Source organism: Capricornis sumatraensis, chromosome 12 (assembly GCF_032405125.1).
Source record: "Capricornis sumatraensis isolate serow.1 chromosome 12, serow.2, whole genome shotgun sequence".
Classification (NCBI taxonomy): Eukaryota; Metazoa; Chordata; class Mammalia; order Artiodactyla; family Bovidae; genus Capricornis; species Capricornis sumatraensis.
The window spans coordinates 83061143-83079508 of NC_091080.1; positions in this window are offsets into that span (position 1 = coordinate 83061143).

Genomic DNA, 18366 nt, shown 5'->3' on the forward strand with positions numbered 1-18366 from the left:
AGAATTTCGAGCATTACTTTACTAGTGTGTGAGATGAGTGCAATTGTACAGTAGTTTGAACATTCTTTGGCATTGCCTTTCTTTGGGATTGGAATGAAAACTGACCTTTTCCAGTCCTGTGGCCACTGCTGAGTTTTCCAAATTTTCTGGCATATTGAGTGCAGCACTTTCACAGCATCATCTTTCAGGATTTGAAATAGCTCAACTGGAATTCCATCACCTCCACTAGCTTTGTTCATAGTGATGCTTTCTAAGACCCACTTGACTTCACATCCCAGGATGTCTGGCTCTCGGTGACTGATCATACCATCGTGATTATCCGGGTCATGTAGATCTTTTTTGTACAGTTCTTCTGTGTATTCTTGCCATCTCTTCTTAATATCTTCTGCTTCTGTTAGGTCCATACCATTTCTGTCCTTTATCAAGCCCATTTTTGCATGAAATGTTCCCTTGGTATCTCTAATTTTCTTGAAGAGATCTCTAGTCTTTCCCATTCTGTTGTTTTCCTCTATTTCTTTGCATTGATTGATGAGGAAGTCATTCTTATCTCTCCTTGCTACTCTTTGGAACTCTGCATTCAGATGCTTATATCTTTCCTTTTCTCCTTTGCTTTTCACTTCTCTTCTTTTCACAGCTATTCGTAAAGCCTCCCCAGACAGCCATTTTGCTTTTTTGCATTTCTTTTCCATGGGGATGGTCTTGATCCCTGTCTACTGTACAATGTCACAAACCTTCATCCATAGTTCATCAGGCACTCTATCTATCAGATCTAGTCCCTTAAATCTAATTCTCACTTCCACTGTACGATCATAAGGGATTTGATTTAGGTCATACCTGAATAGTCTAGTGGTTTTCCCTACTTTCTTCAATTTAAGTCTGAATTTGGTAATGAGTTCATGATCTGAGCCACAGTCAGCTCCCGGTCTTGTTTTTGCTGACTGTATAGAGCTTCTCCATCTTTGGCTGCAAAGAATATAATCAATCTGATTTCGGTGTTGACCATCTGGTGATGTCCATGTGTAGAGTCTTCTCTTGTGTTGTTGGAAGAGGGTGTTTGCTATGAGCAGTGCGTTCTCTTAGCAAAAGTCTATTAGCCTTTGCCCTGCTTCATTCTGTACTCCAAGGCCAAATTTGCCTGTTACTCCAGGTGTTTCTTGACTTCCTACTTTTGCATTCCAGTCTCCTATAATGAAAAGGACATCTTTTTTGGGTGTTAGTTCTAAAAGGTCTTGTAGGTCATCATAGAACTGTTCAACTTCAGCTTCTTCAGCATTACTGGTTGGGACATAGACTTGGATTGCTGTGATATTGAATGGTTTGCCTTGGAAACAAACAGAGATCATTCTGTCGTTTTTGAGGTTGCATCCAAGTACTGCATTTCAGACTCTTTTGTTGACCACAATGGCTACTACTCCATTTCTTCTAAGGGATTCCTACCCACACTAGTAGATATAATGGTCATCTGAGTTAAATGCACCCATTCCAGTCCATTTTAGTTCACTGATTCCTGGAATGTTGACATTCACTCTTGCCATCTCCTGTTTGACCACTTCCAATTTGCCTTGATTCATGGACCTAACATTCCACATTCCTATGTAATATTGCTCTTTACAGCATCGGATCTTGCTTCTATCACCAGTCACATCCACAGCTGGGTATTGCTTTTGCTTTCACTCCATCCCTTCATTCTTTCTGGAATTCTTTCTCCACTGATCTCCAGTAGCATAGTGGGCACCTACTGACCTGCGGAGTTCCTCTTTCAGTATCCTATCATTTTGCCTTTTCATACTGTTCACGGGGTTCTCAAGGCAAGAATACTGAAGTGGTTTGCCATTCCCTTCTCCAGTGGACCACATTCTGACCAACTTAGACAGCATGTTAAAAAGCAGAGACAATACTTTGCCGACAAAGATCTGTCTAGTCAAAGCTATGGTTTTTTCAGTAGTCATGTATGGATGTGAGAGTTGGACTATAAAGAAAGCTGAGCGCTGAAGAATTGATGCTTTTGAACTGTGGTGTTGGAGAAGACTCTTGAGAGTCCCTTGGACTGCAAGGAGATCAAACCAGTCCATCCTAAATGAGATCAGTCCTGAATATTCATTGGAAGGACTGATGCTGAAGCTGAAACTCCAATACTTTGGCCACCTGATGCGAAGAACTGACTTATTGGAAAAGTCCCTGATGCTGGGATAGATTGAAGGCAGGAGAAGAACGTGAATGACAGAGGATGAGATGGTTGGATGGCATCAGCAACTCGACAGACATGAGTTTGAGCAAGCTCTGGAAGTTGATGGGGGACAGGAAAGCCTGGCATGAAGCAGTCCATGGGGTCACAAAGAGCTGAACATGACTGAGCAACTAAACTGAATCCATACCCGAAGCCACAAACACACCCTGCAAGCTTCAGCCTACAGACTCTGCTTCCCTTCCTGGCAAACACCAGGCACTATCACCAGTGGTTGAGAACCCATTCAGTTTAAATTCCAGGTCAGACACTATTGGTTTGACCTTGATAAATTCCACAGAAAACATAGTGAAAGTGAAAGTGAACTCACTCAGTCGTGTCTGACTCTTTGCGACCCCGTGGACTGTAACCTACCAGGCTCCTCCATCCATGGGATTCTTGAGGAAAAAATACTGGAGTGGGTTGCCATTTCCTTACCAGATAACAAAACTAATCTTTCTAATCCTTAGCATCCTCATCTGTAGACTGGGCACAATAATATTTACATCACTGCATATATAAAAACTATATGCACAGTTGCACTCATCTCACACGCTAGTAAAGTAATGCTCAAAATTCTCCAAGCCAGGCTTCAGCAATACGTGAACCGTGAACTCCCTGATGTTCAAGCTGGTTTTAGAAAAGGCAGAGGAACCAGAGATCAAATTGCCAACATCTGCTGGATCATGGAAAGAGCAAGAGAGTTCCAGAAAAACATCTACTTCTGCTTTGTTGACTATGCCAAAGCCTTTGACTGTGTGGGTCACAATAAATTGTGGAAAATTCTTCAAGAGATGAGAATACCAGACCACCGGACCTGCCTCTTGAGAAACCTATATGCAGGTCAGGAAGCAACAGTTAGAACTGGACATGGAACAACAGACTGGTTCCAAACAGGAAAAGGAGTACATGAAGGCTGTATATTGTCACTCTGCTTATTTAATTTATATGCAGAGTACATCATGAGAAACGCTGGACTGGAAGAAACACAAGCTGGAATCAAGATTGCCGGGAGAAAGATCAATAACTTCAGATATGCAGATGACACCACCCTTATGGCAGAAAGTGAAGAGGAACTAAAAACCCTCTTGATGAAAGTGAAAGAGGAAAGAGAAAAAGTTGGCTTAAAGCTCAACATTCAGAAAACAAAGATCATGGCATCCGGTCCCATCACTTCATGGCAAACAGATGGGGAAACAGTGGAAACAGTGTCAGACTTTATTTTTAGGGGCTCCAAATCACTGCAGCCATGAAATTAAAAGATGCTTACTCCTTGGAAGAAAAGTTATGGCTAATCTAGATAGTATATTCAAAAGCAGAGATATTACTTTGCCGACTAAGGTCCATCTAGTCAAGGCTCTGGTTTTTCCCGTGGTCATGTATGGATGTGAGAGTTGGACTGTGAAGAAGGCTGAGCGCCAAAGAATTGATGCTTTTGAACTGTGGTGTTGGAGAAGACTCTTGAGAGTCCCTTGGACTGCAAGGAGATCCACCCAGTCCATTCTGAAGGAGATCAGCCCTGGGATTTCTTTGGAAGGACTGATGCTAAAGCTGAAACTCCAGTACTTTGGCCACCTCAAGTGAAGAGTTGACTCATTGGAAAAGCCTTTGATGCTGGGAGGGATTGGGGGCAGGAGGACAAGGGGAAGACCGAGGAAGAGATGGCTGGATGCCATCACGGACTCGATGAACGTGAGTCTGAGTGAACTCCGGGAGATGGTGATGGACAGGGAGGCCTGGCGTGCTGCGATTCATGGGGTCGCAAAGAGTCGGACACGACTGAGCAACTGTACTGAACTGATGTTTAAACATATACAATCAAAACAAAAATGTGTAAAAGAAAGCACAGTGACTGAGATGATTTTCTCTATTATACTGTTTCTGGATTATTTTTAAAATCATCTGTATTTGTGTATTTTCTGCAATATACATGAATGACTACTTTTTGTAAAATTTATATATATATATTTAGCTAAGGTAATATATATGTATATCACATTTAGCTAAGTGGCTCAGTGGTAAAGAATCCATCTGCCAATGCAGGAGACGCCAGAGATGCGGTTTAATCCCTGAGTCAGGAAGATCCCCTGGGTCAAGAAATGGCTATCCGCTCCAGTATTCTTGCCTGGAAAATTGCATGGACAGAGGACAGTCCATGGGGTCTCAAAGAGTCGGACGCAACTGAGCACACATACACAAGGATTTGCAATTGGATTTTCAACCATACCAACAGGAGCACGATCATTTTGTTTGAAAGGCTCCCACTTCAGAAACCGGTACCACCCCACAAGTTAATGAGCTTTTCTATAGATAGTTTCTTCCAGTGTATAATTACTGGCCTGGCTTCATATTATTTTAGGATAGTTCAGCAGCTAATCGTGGTACAGTCTGAATGCTCTGAAATGAGTTCGGCTGAGGATGAGAATAGCTCAGCAAATTTAGGGCTGTGTGTGCATCATTTTTCAAGTCTATTGTTTAGAAGGACACTGATCATGGCAGATTAATGGTGGCGTCCAATTCAAAGGACAAGTGACTGTGGAGTCTGACCTGCCTCACATTTCTCTTTGAACTTCCTAAACTGCTCATTCCTCGGTACCTTGTCACATGCAACAATCATAGGATGTTTGAGTTGACCTAAGCATGCAGGGGCGCCTCGGGTCCTGGCGATGCTGAGTCCCTAACATTGTTGCAGGTTCTTGTAGAAAAAGAAGCATTTATTCCCCACCCACCCACCCCCCCCACCCCCCCCACCCCCCCACCCCCCCACCCCCCCACCCCCCCCCACCCCCCACTCCCACCCCCACCCCCGTCAGATTTCCCTTAAAGGAAGGGAACTTCTTTCCATTCACCTGGAGGCAAAAATGCATGTAGAATTTTTCTGGCCTCTTTTTTCTTCCTTTTTTCATACCTTAGGGTATAGGAGTATGTTATCTGATGGATCTTTGGGAAAATTAATGACATTACTGACTTAGTCACCATCACTCACTCTTTCTATTACTCCTGTTTGGCGATACAAGTCTTTTCCACATGAAAACTTGCCCTTGTAGGGGAGACTTGTACTTACTATGGCAAGCTGTGTTTTCCTGACAGTTTTCCCAATAATTAACGAAATAATTTAAAGTGAACGTAAGAGTGACCCCATGGACTGTAGCCCTCCATGCTCCTCTGTCCATTGAATTCTTCAGGCAAGAATACTGGAGTGGGTTGCCATTCCCTTCTCCAAGGGCTCTTCCCTGGCCCACGGATCGAACTTGGGTCTCCCACATTGCAGGTAGATTCTTTACTGTCTGAGCCACCAGGGAAGCCAAATTCCACATATTAATTGAACCAAAAGTTGTAGTATAACTACAGTGGGAGGATAGGGGAGATAATGAAGTACAACAAAGCTAAATACTTATCTACCGTCATGCAAAATTAATAGACAATGTTAAAATTGATGAGTCGTAAGATAGAGCCATATGGAATTCCAATAGATAGGACGGGATAGATGCCAGAAGAGACAGTTTAATCCGTCTAAAATTGTTACCAGTAGGAGAAAAACCAGGAGAAGCAGGGAAATATGGAGGTATGCGTCTGCTCAGACTGTCATAATGAAACACCACTGGGCAGGGGTGGGGTGGACTTGGACAACCAAAATGTATTTTCTCTCAGTTCCTATGGCTGGGAAGTTCCAGATCAAGGTGCTAGCCAATTCAGTCCCTGGTGAGGCTCTCTTCCTGGTGTATAGATGGACTCCTTCCCATCATGTGCGCATGTGGCCTTTCTTTGGAGCCTGCATGAGGAGGGGGAGAGCAAGCTGTCTGGTGTCTCTTGCTATAAGGGCACTAATCTTATCAGCTCAGGGCCCTACCCTTATGACCTCATTTAACCTTAATTCCTCCTTTTAATACAGTCACACTGAGGGGGTTAGGACGCCTACAAAGAAATTCTCAGCCCATAGCAGAGGACTTCTGTGTCCCTGTACATCTGGGAACTAGCCTGACACAGCTAGACCATGGTGTTCTCCTGTTGCACATAAACCACCTCATGGGAGACTACCATCAGTCAAGGTCATTCTGGGACTGTGATGAAGTGAGACAGAGTAAGCTCACATCTAAATTGTGTGTTTTTGTTTGGTCACTAATTCATGTCCATGTAAGGAAAGACAAAAACAAGATTTCTCTGCTACCCACAAAACACCAAGCATTCTCCTTCCTAGCTAATAAGAGTGGCAACTGCCTTCACCAGTCACAACTTCATCAGGGTCTAGTCTGCCTTCTCTAACACAACTAGACATGAAATTGGAGAGACGGGAACGGACTCTGATGGTAGTGAAACTGTGCAACTCAGAGTGGGGCTTGAACCCACCAGGCAGGACTGGAACCTAGCCAAAACCCAGACTGGGACTTGAATGCACAGTCTCTCAACTGAGATTACATCTGATCTCAGGATGTAAAGAAGCTTAGTTTCTTTATGTCTCTTTGAAGAAAGAATTCAGTGAGAGACAAAGTGATAGGTAAGAAATAGATTTATTTAAAGAGAAATGCTACTCAGAGTATGGGCACTCTCAGAAAGAGAGAGTTGCCTTCAGGTATGAGGTTGTCAGTGTTTATAGACTAATGAGTGGAAGGAGTATTCCAGATATTTTGGAGAAGGGGTAGGCCAGGAATTGGGCTTCCCTGGTGGCTCAGACTGTAAACAATCCACCTGCAATGTGGGAGACCCAGGTTTGATCCCTAAGTTGGGAAGATCCCCGAGAGGAGGAAATGGTTATCTACTCCAGTATTCTTGCCTGGAGAATTCCATGGACAGAGGAGCCTGGCAGGCTACAGTCTACAGGGTCGCAAAGTGTTGGACACGACTTAGCAAATAAGCACAGTGCAGCAGGCCAGGAGTTGAGCTGCTGCCCACTTTTTGAACTTTATAGTTGGCTGTAGAACTGTCTTGGCACCTGTGGGTGTGTCATTTAGCTTGCTTGTGTGTTCCAATGACTGTATACTGAGGTTCAAGATCTAGTGGAAGTTGACTCATCTGCTATCTTGGACCTGTTTGGTTCTAATCAGTTTATGTTGTGTCCTCAGGCTATGTCATTCTTTTCAAGACTATGCCCTGCCCCCCTTCCTCCTGTATCATTACTGCCAAGGGCCTAGGTTCGATCCCTGGTTGGGAAACTAAAATCCCACAAGCCATGTGGTGTGGCAAAAAAAAATAGGTACTAGATCTATCTGTATGAATATTAATATGTTTTTTAAAAAGTTCAGTGGAAAAATCTTGATGTAGATCAAATATATTGTATAACATCACTGATATCAATTGAAAACAATAACCTCACAAAACAGTTTTATATACTGATTGTAGATCCATATATACATGAAGATGAAGTGAGCAAATACCTACAAAACTCATAATAGTGGTGATGGAAACAAGAATGGGACATGAAGTCAAATGTCACGTAAATGTTTATCTGTAATACTTAATTAAAGAATAAAATGACAAATATAACAAAAATATTCCATGTTGATCCCAGGTGGTTAGAAACTAGTGTTTTTTACACTATTCTTTTCTATTTATTCTTCCTGCCTTTCTATTCATGTAAGAAATAGCTAATCTATTTTACAGCAATTAGTTGAAGGAAAAGGAAAGTCATTTTGCACATTATGCCCATATGAGATTATTTTTGCCTTGAGGAGATAAAATCAGATCTCTGTTTTGGACTCAAGTAGAAGATTAAAATGTTTTCCTGCCTTTTCGTGGGTAAAAGAGGCCTTTTAGAATTCTTACGAGGCCTCTGTGCCTTTGGGCCTTGGCAATCACTTCCTGTTAATCCTCTTCAACAACCCCCTCAGAGGTAGGGTCAATATTGCTTTCGTTGTTTTACACAAAGAGGTCTGTTCACACAGTCCTTCAACCTACATCCAATCAATTAATTTAAAAGAAAAAAAAAAAATCTCTCCATCCCTGGGATGAGGTCCAAGCCCCGAGATACCATGTGGGCTGGTAAGAAAGTTTAAAGCAAAATACCGACTTAGGCTTATTGATTTCATTGATTTCATTCATCTGGGGGCCTGGATGGGCCCCAGTCTCATTGGTTGTGATAATTAGAAAGAAATAAAGTGAGTTACATTTAAACTACAAGGTGATAATCAGGTACTTCCTGCTGGTGCCTAGGGAGAGATTGTATGTAGTGATTCACGTGGGAAGATGGGGTGGGTCCACTTCTTCCTCCTAATAAGCATTTTTTGCAAATCTTAGAATTCACATGTATCCAATTCCAACTGATATTGATGTTAAAAATCTGATCTCATATTCCTTTAGCTTATCTCATTTACATTTCTACCAGATCTTAAATTTCTTTATGCTAAGATTTCAACCTCTGGAACTGACCTTCAAGGGGAAATTGACCTCTATCACTCCCGTGCTTAAGCCCTAGCCTTCAGACTCAGCACACACAAAAAACAGCGATCTCCCTTCTCTTCTCTGTGGCAAGTGGTGGTGGTTTAGTTGCAAAATCACGTCCAACTTTGCGACCCTACGGACCATCGCCCACCAGCCTCCTCTGTCCATGGGATTCTCCAGGCAAGAATACTGGAGTAGGTTGCCATTTCCTTCTCCAGAGGATCTTCCCGACCCAGGGATCAAAATCAGGTCTCCTGCATTGCAGGCAGATTTTTTACCGACTGAACCACCAAGGAAGCCCTCTCTGTGGCAAGTGATATGTTTATTTCTCAATACTCAAGTATGAGAAAGTAGGTGCTTCTCTTTAAGCCAGGTAAATCATGTAGATTCCCACTGGTGGTGATCCTGGTCAAGAGAGGATCTCTCCACAGTTCAAGGAATTATGAGACTCCTGGTGCCAGAAAGCAGGAGAGGGCTGGTCCAGGGTTTTCACCTCACTGCTGGGGCTCTCTCTGGGATGTTGCCCAGGTCCTCTCTGGGTGAGCCCTCATGTCAGGCAAACTCAGGAGTCCCTCTGTTGATCACCTGTGGAGCACAGAATCCTCCCTAGAATGCATCACTGCTGCCAGCCTTGGTCATCCACAGAGATGCTCATTGTACAATGTTTCTGGGGGTGGAGGATAAATGAGGAGTTTGGGATGAACATATGCACACTACTGTATATAAATCTTCCCTTGTAGCTCAGACGGTAAAGAATCCGCCTGCAATGTGGGAGACCCGGGTTCGACCCCTGGGTTGGGAAGATCCCCTGGAGGAGAGAGATGCTACCCACTCCTGTATTCTTGTCTGAAGAATTCCGTGGATAGAGAAGGCTGGCAGGCTATACAGTCCATGGGGCCACAAAGAGTCAGACACAACTGAGTGACTAACACACACACGTATAATAAAACAGATAAGCGGCAGGGACTTACTATATAGCACAGGGAAATACACTCAGTATTTTTAATAAACTACAAGGAAAAGAATCTGGAAAAGGATACATAGACTATATGTATTATATATAGATACATATATATAATGCTGCTGCTGCTGCTGCTAAGTCGCTTCAGTTGTGTCCAACTCTGTGCGACCCCACAGACGGCAGCCCACCAGGCTCCCCCATCCCTGGGATTCTCCAGGCAAGAATACTGGAGTGGGTTGCCATTTCCTTCTCCAATGCATGAAAGTGAAAAGTGAAAGTGAAATCGCTCAGTCGTGTCCGACTCTTAGAGACCCCATGGACTGCAACCTACCAGGCTCCTCCGTCCATACATTCATATATATATAACTGAGTCACTTTTGCTATACACCTGAAACTAAAACAACATTGTACATCAACAATACTTCAATAAAAAAAATAAAATTTAAAAATTATATTAAAAAACAGTTTATTAAATAAACTGTACCAGCAGGCAAGGACCTAGATATGACAGTGAACTATATTTAATATCTTGTAATAATCTATAATGGAAAAAAATCTGAAAAAGAATATATATTTTTTCCATATGTATCTTTTATATCTATATCTATATATTGTTTATACATAGATTCAGCTTAATATCTATATAGATACAGCTATTAAATATAACTATATATATATAGATTCTATTAAACTGAACCACATTGCTGTATACCTGAAACTAACACACAACATTGTAAATCAACTATACTTCAGTTTAGAAGAAAGTACCAAAGGGTACATTTCTCCAGCAAAGAAGCCTGCTATGTGTTTCTGAAGGCCCTGGGCTGCCCCTTAACCTCCACCTCATCATCTTCCACTTCTCCATTCCTTTCCTGGTGAGGAAGAAAGTTTTTATTTCTCATACCTTTTGAGACTTAGGAAATATAAACATGACTGATCAAATTATATCCACCAAATGAACTCTGTTTTTAAAATGTCTTGACATTTTTCCCAGACTTCCACACCAAACGTGAGAAATTAAACAGATTAAAATGTTGAAACACATGCATAAAGAAATCTCATTTTTTGACATAATAACTACTAATTTTTTAATTAAAAGGATAACATATATTTTGCAGATTTTAATGTGTTCATATCTCCCCTTGCCTTCTTACACTTTATGAATTCATCTCTGGGTTTTGCCCATCATCTCACATCAGTCTCCCCCAGGAAAGGAAGGGTGACAGTTATGAGTCTATCCTGGAAGATGCTAGATTGTATTCTAACTTAGAGAAATCGTTATCAAACGTCCATGCTTTATTATAAACATAGATAAATTGTGGAATGCCTGACCAATAGATGCACTCAAGAACTCATTCTACCACATTTCTGCTTCTATATTATCTCAACCTTTCCCACTCTCTAAGGCCAAACCCAAACATGTTTCTCCTTCCGCATTCCCCAGTGTCCCTACCTGCCTCCATTTCCTGTTGGGCCAGAGTCCTGTCCTTTCTCTGACTTAAAAATGCCAACCTGACCAAGTTACTCTCTCCTGACTGCTTACTGCCTTGAGAATAAAATCCACAATACAGCCTCACCCCTGGGAAAGTGGTGTGGGGTGCCTGCTTCTCCTTTCCTCCCCCAAACCCCCAACCCTCCCTTAACCGCTCCCCCCAACCCTGCCCCAAATCCCCCAACAGGCTCCAATCAGCAAAGACTCTGCCAGGAATACCACTTCCTCAACCTTCTCTCCCTGACCACCCCTCCCACTCAGCATCACCTTTGCTAATTCACATACTTTTAATGTAGATGAGATCTCAGACCAAACTACTTGGGTTCAAGCCCACTTATACCTCTGCGTGACCACGAATGAGACACTTAATTTCTCTGTGTTTTAGCATCCATAAGTGTAAAAAGGATATATGTGCTAAGTCGCTTCAGTCATGTCCAACTCTTGGCGACCCCATGGACTGAGCCCACCAGGCTCCTCTGTCCATGGGATTCTCCAAGCAAGCATACTAGAGCGGGCTGCCATGACCTCCTCCAGAAAAAAATGGATATGCTGACATGTTAATTTAACAAATAATAGTTGTTGATTAAAATAATATTAATAACAACACCTATTGGCAGGGTGGTGATAAGAATTAAATTAGCTACTAGCGAGCTCTAGGAGTTGGTGATGGACAAGGGATCCGTGGCATGCTGCAGTCCATGGGGTTGCAAAGGGTCGGACAAGACTGAAGGACTGAACTGAAATGAAATACTACAGTGCTTGGAGCAAAGACCAGCAGGTGGGAAAACCATACCACCAGCTCTGCTCCAGCTTGATCTCTGAGGAGTCTCCCCTCACTCCTCCAAACTGCCTCTAGCTTCCCCTGTCTGTGTTGTGATGGTTTGCTCAGTGTTAGATAGAGGGTTCTTCAGGTCAGTGATGTCTTTGTCACCACTTCTGTGCCCAGAGCAGATCACATTACAGTGAAAACAGCGCAGATACTGGCGTTCAGCCAGACCACAGTTTTCCAACCCTAGCTGCACATTAGAATCACCTGGGGGAGCTTTTAATACGCTGCCTGGGCCCCCCAGCCATGCGAATTATATTGAGATCTCAAAGGATGGGTTCCTGACGTCAGTACTTTATAAGCCCTTCCCTAAGTGATACCACGGAGAAGGCAATGGCACCCCACTCTAGTACTCTTGCCTGGAAAATCCCATGGACCAAGGAGCCTGGTGAGCTGCAGTCCATGGGGTCACTAAGAGTAGAACAGGACTGAGCGACTTCACTTTCACTTTTCACTTTCATGCATTGGAGAAGGACATGGCAACCCACTCCAGTGCTCTTGCCTGGAGAATCCCAGGGACAGGGGAGCCTAGTGGGCTGCCGTCTATGGGGTCGCACAGAGTCGGACACGACTGAAGTGACTTGCTGCAGCAGCAGCGCCGCCGCCGCCGCCGCCGCCGCCGCCGCCGCGCTTCCCTGGTGGCTCAGATGGTAAAGTGTCTGCCTGCAATGTGGGAGACATGGGTTCGATCCCTAGGTGGGGAAGATCCCCTGAAGAAGGAAAGAAATTGCAACCCACTCCAGTACTCTTGCCTGCAAAATCCCATGGACCAAGGAGCCTGGTAGGCTACAGTCCACAGGGGTTGCCAAGAGTCGGACACGACTGAGCGACTTCACTTTTTCTTTCAGGTGTTAACTAACATTCAGCTGGAAGAACTATTGCACAACATACACCCAGGCTTCAAGTTCAACTCTTCCTCATTTACTAGCTCAAGGACCTTGGGCAAGTTACTAAAACTGCCCAAGTCTAGACGTGGAAAAAAAAAGTGTCTAACTGCAAAAGTCTCGTGCAGAACGTGTGGCTACCGCCCTCACCTCCTTCACAAATACCGGGAGAGACACAGCCGCTGTGTTCGCCCTCCACCTCCCCCATCCCCCACACACACATCAGCGAGGTCAGGGCATTCATTTCTCGGCCTTCCGCCCTCCCAGGTCATCTCACATGTCTTGAGTCCCTCCCCCAACGGCCACAACTGCTGCTGGGCAGTGCTTTCCTACAGGCAGAGTAATAGTCTCCCTATTGCCGTAACCATAGCATTCCCTCGCCTTTCCAGTGCAGGCGCCATGATGGCTGCTGTTCTCTCTGTCCTCACAAATGTTCGGTGCGCCTTGTTACTTCTCCTTAACCGCCCACGTATTTACAGAGAATCCTTTTGATAAAATTTCCCACAAGCCCCTTCGAATGTGCTGTCCTTAATCCTGCCATGATTACATCAGGGCCGGGGAACAACGACAATAAAGAGAGAGAAGAAATTAGAGAAAAAGTGGAACATATGGTTAAATGTTTATAAAAGTGTAAACACACAACACCCTTCTAAATCCTGTCTTTACTTGCAAAATTCTCCCATGGAGCCCTGTGCTATGCTGTCTGTGCTTAGTCGCTCTGTTGTGTCTGACTCGGTGACCCCGTAGACTGTTGCTCGCCAGGCTCCTCTGTCCATGGAATTCTCCAGGCAAGAATCCTGGAGTGGATATCCATGCCCTACTCCAGGGCAGCTTCCCAACCCAGGGATCGAACCCAGGTCTCCCGCATTGCAGGTGGATTCTCAGCCACCAAGGCAGCCCTCTAATACTGGAGTTGGTAGCCTATCCCTTCTCTAGGGGCTCTTGCTGACCCAGGAATCCAACTGGGATCTCCTGCATTGCAATCAGATTCTTTACCAGCTGAGCTACCAGGGAGCCCTAGAATGCTTCAAAAGTACTCTGGGTAACTATGGTTCACTATTTGGGGGAATAAATAATACAACAAACTGAATTTTATCTCATGTTTCTCTGAGACTTTGTTTCAGACTTTTCTTCCTAATTCATTATATTGTTCCCTTCTTGTTCTCTTCATGTTGGCATAAATCATCTAACAGGATCACTGTGAAGATTAGAAGATACACCATGAAAATATATGCCTTGTGGTAATAGTGCAGTGGAAGAAGCTTGGGCTCTGGTACCCATGTAGATAGCAATTTGAATACCAATCCTAGTTCTATAACTAGACATTTTTTGCCTATTGCCTCTGAAGATGGGGTATGAATTCTTATCTTACTGGGCTGTTGTAAGATGATGTATCATAATAATGATAATAGTTATTTCTGAGCACCATTGTGTGTCAGGCAATGTGATATGTACTTTATATGCCTTAGCTCACTTAATTCTCATGAAAACCTGTGAAGTAAGTGCTGTTTGTTGTCCTTATTTTACATATGAGGAAGCTGAGGATCTGGGAGGCTAAGGAATTTGTTCGAGATCAAATAGCTAGTAAACAACAGCATTAGGCAATAATGTATGATGTAAGGTGACTGGAGTGCAAATTAGGTACATATTAATGAAATTCTCTGATATTTTGATAATGATTAATTTTCCTTCAAAAAAAAAAAAAAAAACCAAGATGAGTTCAGGATAATGTCATGAAGTTCCCAAGCTGAGTAATTGTATCATTTGTTTCCCACTTCAATAGTCTAGGTTTCAATGTTTTTCTGTATGGAAATTGAAAATGGGGTATAACGTCCAGTGTCGTTCAGTTCAGTTCAGTCGCTCAGTCATGTCCGACTCTTTGCGACCCCATGAATCACAGCACGCCAGGCCTCCCTGTCCATCACCAACTCCCAGAGTTCACTCAGAGTTGCATCCATCGAGTCAGTGATGCCATTTAGCCATCTCATCCTCGGTCTTCCCCTTCTCCTCCTGCCCCCAATCCCTCCCAGCATCAGAGTCTTCTCCAATGAGTCAATTCTTCGCATGAGGTGGCAAAAGTACTGGAGTTTCAGCTTTAGCATCATTCCTTCCAAAGAAATCCCAGGGCTGATCTCCTTCAGAATGGACTGGTTGGATCTTCTTGCAGTCCAAGGGACTCTCAAGAGTCTTCTCCAACACCACAGTTCAAAAGCATCAATTCTTTGGCACTCAGCCTTCTTCACAGTCCAACTCTCACATCCATACATGACTACTGGAAAAACCATAGCCTTGACTAGACGGACCTTAGTCGGGAAAGTAATGTCTCTGCTTTTGAATATGCTATCTAGGTTGCTCATAACTTTTCTTCCAAGGAGTAAGCGTCTTTACTCCTACAAATGTTCCCATTAGAGATTTGTATTCTTTTTTATTTTTATTTATTTTTTGGCTACTTCTTCTTTTCTGCATATTCTTTGCTGTGCACCTAGCTTTCTCTAGCTGCAGCAAGTGGGGGCTACTCTTCCTTGTGGTGCGTGGCCTTCTCATTGCAGTGGCTTCTTTTGTTGGCTTCTCTTGTTGCAGAGCACAGGCTCTAGGTGTGCGGGCTTTAGTAGCTGTGGCTTGAGGATTCTAAAGCACAGGCTCAGTAGTTGTGGCTCACGGGCTTGGTTGCTCTGAGGCAGGTGGGAATCTTCCTACACCAGGAATCAAACCCATGTCCCTGTGTTGGCAGGTGGATTATTAACTACTGGACCACCAATGAAGCCCAAGAGTTTTATTCTTAACCATCTAAAACTAGAAACTATCCAATAGATAGTGACAGGTGAAAGTCTCTCTGTTGTGTACAACTCTTTGAGACCCCATGGAATTCTCCAGGCCAGAATACTGGAGTGGGGAGCCTTTCCCTTCTCCAGGGGATCTTCCCAACCCAGGGATCAAACCCAGGTCTCCTGCATTGCAGGCAGATTCTTTACCAGCTGAGCCACAAGGGAAGCCCAAGAATACTGGAGTGGGTAGCCTATCCCTTCCTCAGGGGATCTTCCTGACCCAGGAATCGAACCGGGATCTCCTGCACGACAGGTGGATTCTTTACCGACTGAGCTATAAGGGAAGCCCAGAAACTACCCAAATGTCCATCAGTGTAAGGTGGAAGAATGAATCGTAGTATAGCCATGCAGGGCTTCCCTGGTGACTCAGACAGTATTGGAGCCTTGCGCCTCCTTATTCCCATCCAACAAGAGAGAGTGAAGGAAGGACTTTCTGTTACTCTCTTAATAACAGAGAGAGGGGTTTCCCTGGTTGTTCAGTGGTAAAGAATCCTGCTGCCAATGCAGGAGACATGGGTTCGATCCCTGGTCTGGGAGGATCCCACATGCTGCAGAGCAAATAAGCCCGTGCACCATGGGCCTGGTGGTGCTCTAGAGCCTGGGGGCTGCAACTACTGAGCCCGCATGCCACAACCGCTGAAGCCCATGCACGTAGAGCCCGCGCTCCACAAGACAAGCCACCACAGTGAGAAGCCCGTGCACCTCAACCAGAGAGTAGCCCAAGCCCAGCACTGAAGACTCAGCACGACCAAAACTAAATAAATAAAAGTATTTGTTTTAAGGGAGTAGAGAACTTACCTAGAAGTCTCTAGCAACAGCCTGCATCTCTTTGGCCAGTATTGGATTGCTCACATGTTTATGAACTAATTCATTAGTCAGAGGATTCAGTTATTCTTAGAACAGTCAAGCGTGCCCTGGAGGAAGGACAATCTCCCAGAATGCATGCTGCTGCTCAATGGGGAGGAATAAACTTGGGAACGCCAGCCATCATATCCACTAGAGGAGCTTTAGGAGACCGAGGCTGGACGGTAAGGGTTACCCCAGATTATGGAGATGCTTTAATAACAGACCGAGGAATTTGGATTTAACATAATAAGGTGCAAGAAAGTAACCTAATGCACGTGATAGTCGTAGGACTGAGAGAAGGGTATTGGATTTGAATTTGCAGGTTCTAAGTCTGGTTCTGCTGCTTGCTGACTGCCAAAAAGTGGGCAGTGGCCCAGTTCCTGGGAAATCCTCACCCTTCCCCCAAATAGCAAGAATATTCCTCCCACTTGTTGGCTTATGAAGTAATTCAATCCATAAAAATCCTCAACCCCATCCCCTGGGGCTGCTCACACGTTCTGAGATGGTCGAGGTCTGTCTATAGAATGTGTATCTGTCCCAATAACCTGCTTTCCCCTTACTTTGGCTGGGTGTTGAATTCTTCCCTGGGCAAAGTCAGGAACTTTCACTTGGTTGTCCATCCTACGGAGTCCCGACTTTTCCCTGTCCAGCAACATCAACATGTGAAAGTGAAGTCGCTTAGTCCTATCTGACTCTTTGCGACCCCATGGGCTGCAGCCCACCAGGCTCCTCCATCCATGGGATTTTCCAGGCAAGAGTACTGGAGTGGGGTACCATTGCCTTCTCCCCTGAAGACACTGGGATGTGTAAATTGGAAAGTTCTAGATTTTGCAGGAAAAAAAATTGATTTTTCCCCTCTCACAAATTCCTAGTTTAATCTGAGATCCTCTATTTTAAAAGGGAAATGTTTTTCTGGAATTACATCATACATATGGTTGAGTCCCTAGATCGCAAGTTTATAGCTCAATGAATTTTCACAAAAGGAACCAACATTTGTAATCTCCACCCTGAAGAAATAGAGCATGACCAGCCCCTGAGAAACCCTCCATGGGCCACTTTCAAATCTTTACTCTGTTTCACTGCAGAAACCTCCAGTATTCTAACTGCTAATCATACAGTACACTTTTTTGTGTGTTGGAGTTTTTACTCAACACTACATTTGTGAGATTTATCTATGTAGTTGTTTATAGAAGTAGTTTTTTTTTCTTTCTGCGTAGCATTCTATTGTATGAATATATCACGATTTATCCATTCTACCATTGATGGAAATATGGATGTTACCAGTTAATGGTTCTCACAGATATGCTGCTCCATGCATAATTTTACATCTTTTAGGGATTTATATGGAGACCTTTCTACTGTGTATACCTGGAAGCGGAGCTACAGAATAATATAGTCTAGATGCCTAGCTTTTAATAAATAGTTGTACTGGGAGACTCTTCTGAAAGGATTTTATGTCTGTGGCCAGTTTGCATTAAGAACGTATGTATTGGCGACGTAGAGAGTGGACTTGTGGACACAGCGGGAAAGGAGAGGGTAGGATGAATGGAGAAAGTATCATTGGCACATATACACTCCCATGTGTGAAACAGATAGCTAGTGGGAAGCTGCTGTATAGTGCAGGGAGCTCAGTCTGGTGTTCTGTGATGACCTAGAGGGGTGAGATGGGGGTATGGGAGGGAGGCTCAAGATGGTAGGGATATATGTATTTACGACTGATTCACGTTGCTGTATGGCAGAAACCAACATGACATTGTAAAGCAATTATCCTCCACTTTTAAAAATTAATTTTTAAAAAAGAACTTATATAGCGAAGAACTATTCAATATTCTGTAATAAACCATAATGGAAAAGAATATGGATATATAAGTGAATATATATATATAACTGAATCACTTTGCTGTACAGCAGAAATTAACACAAATTATAAATC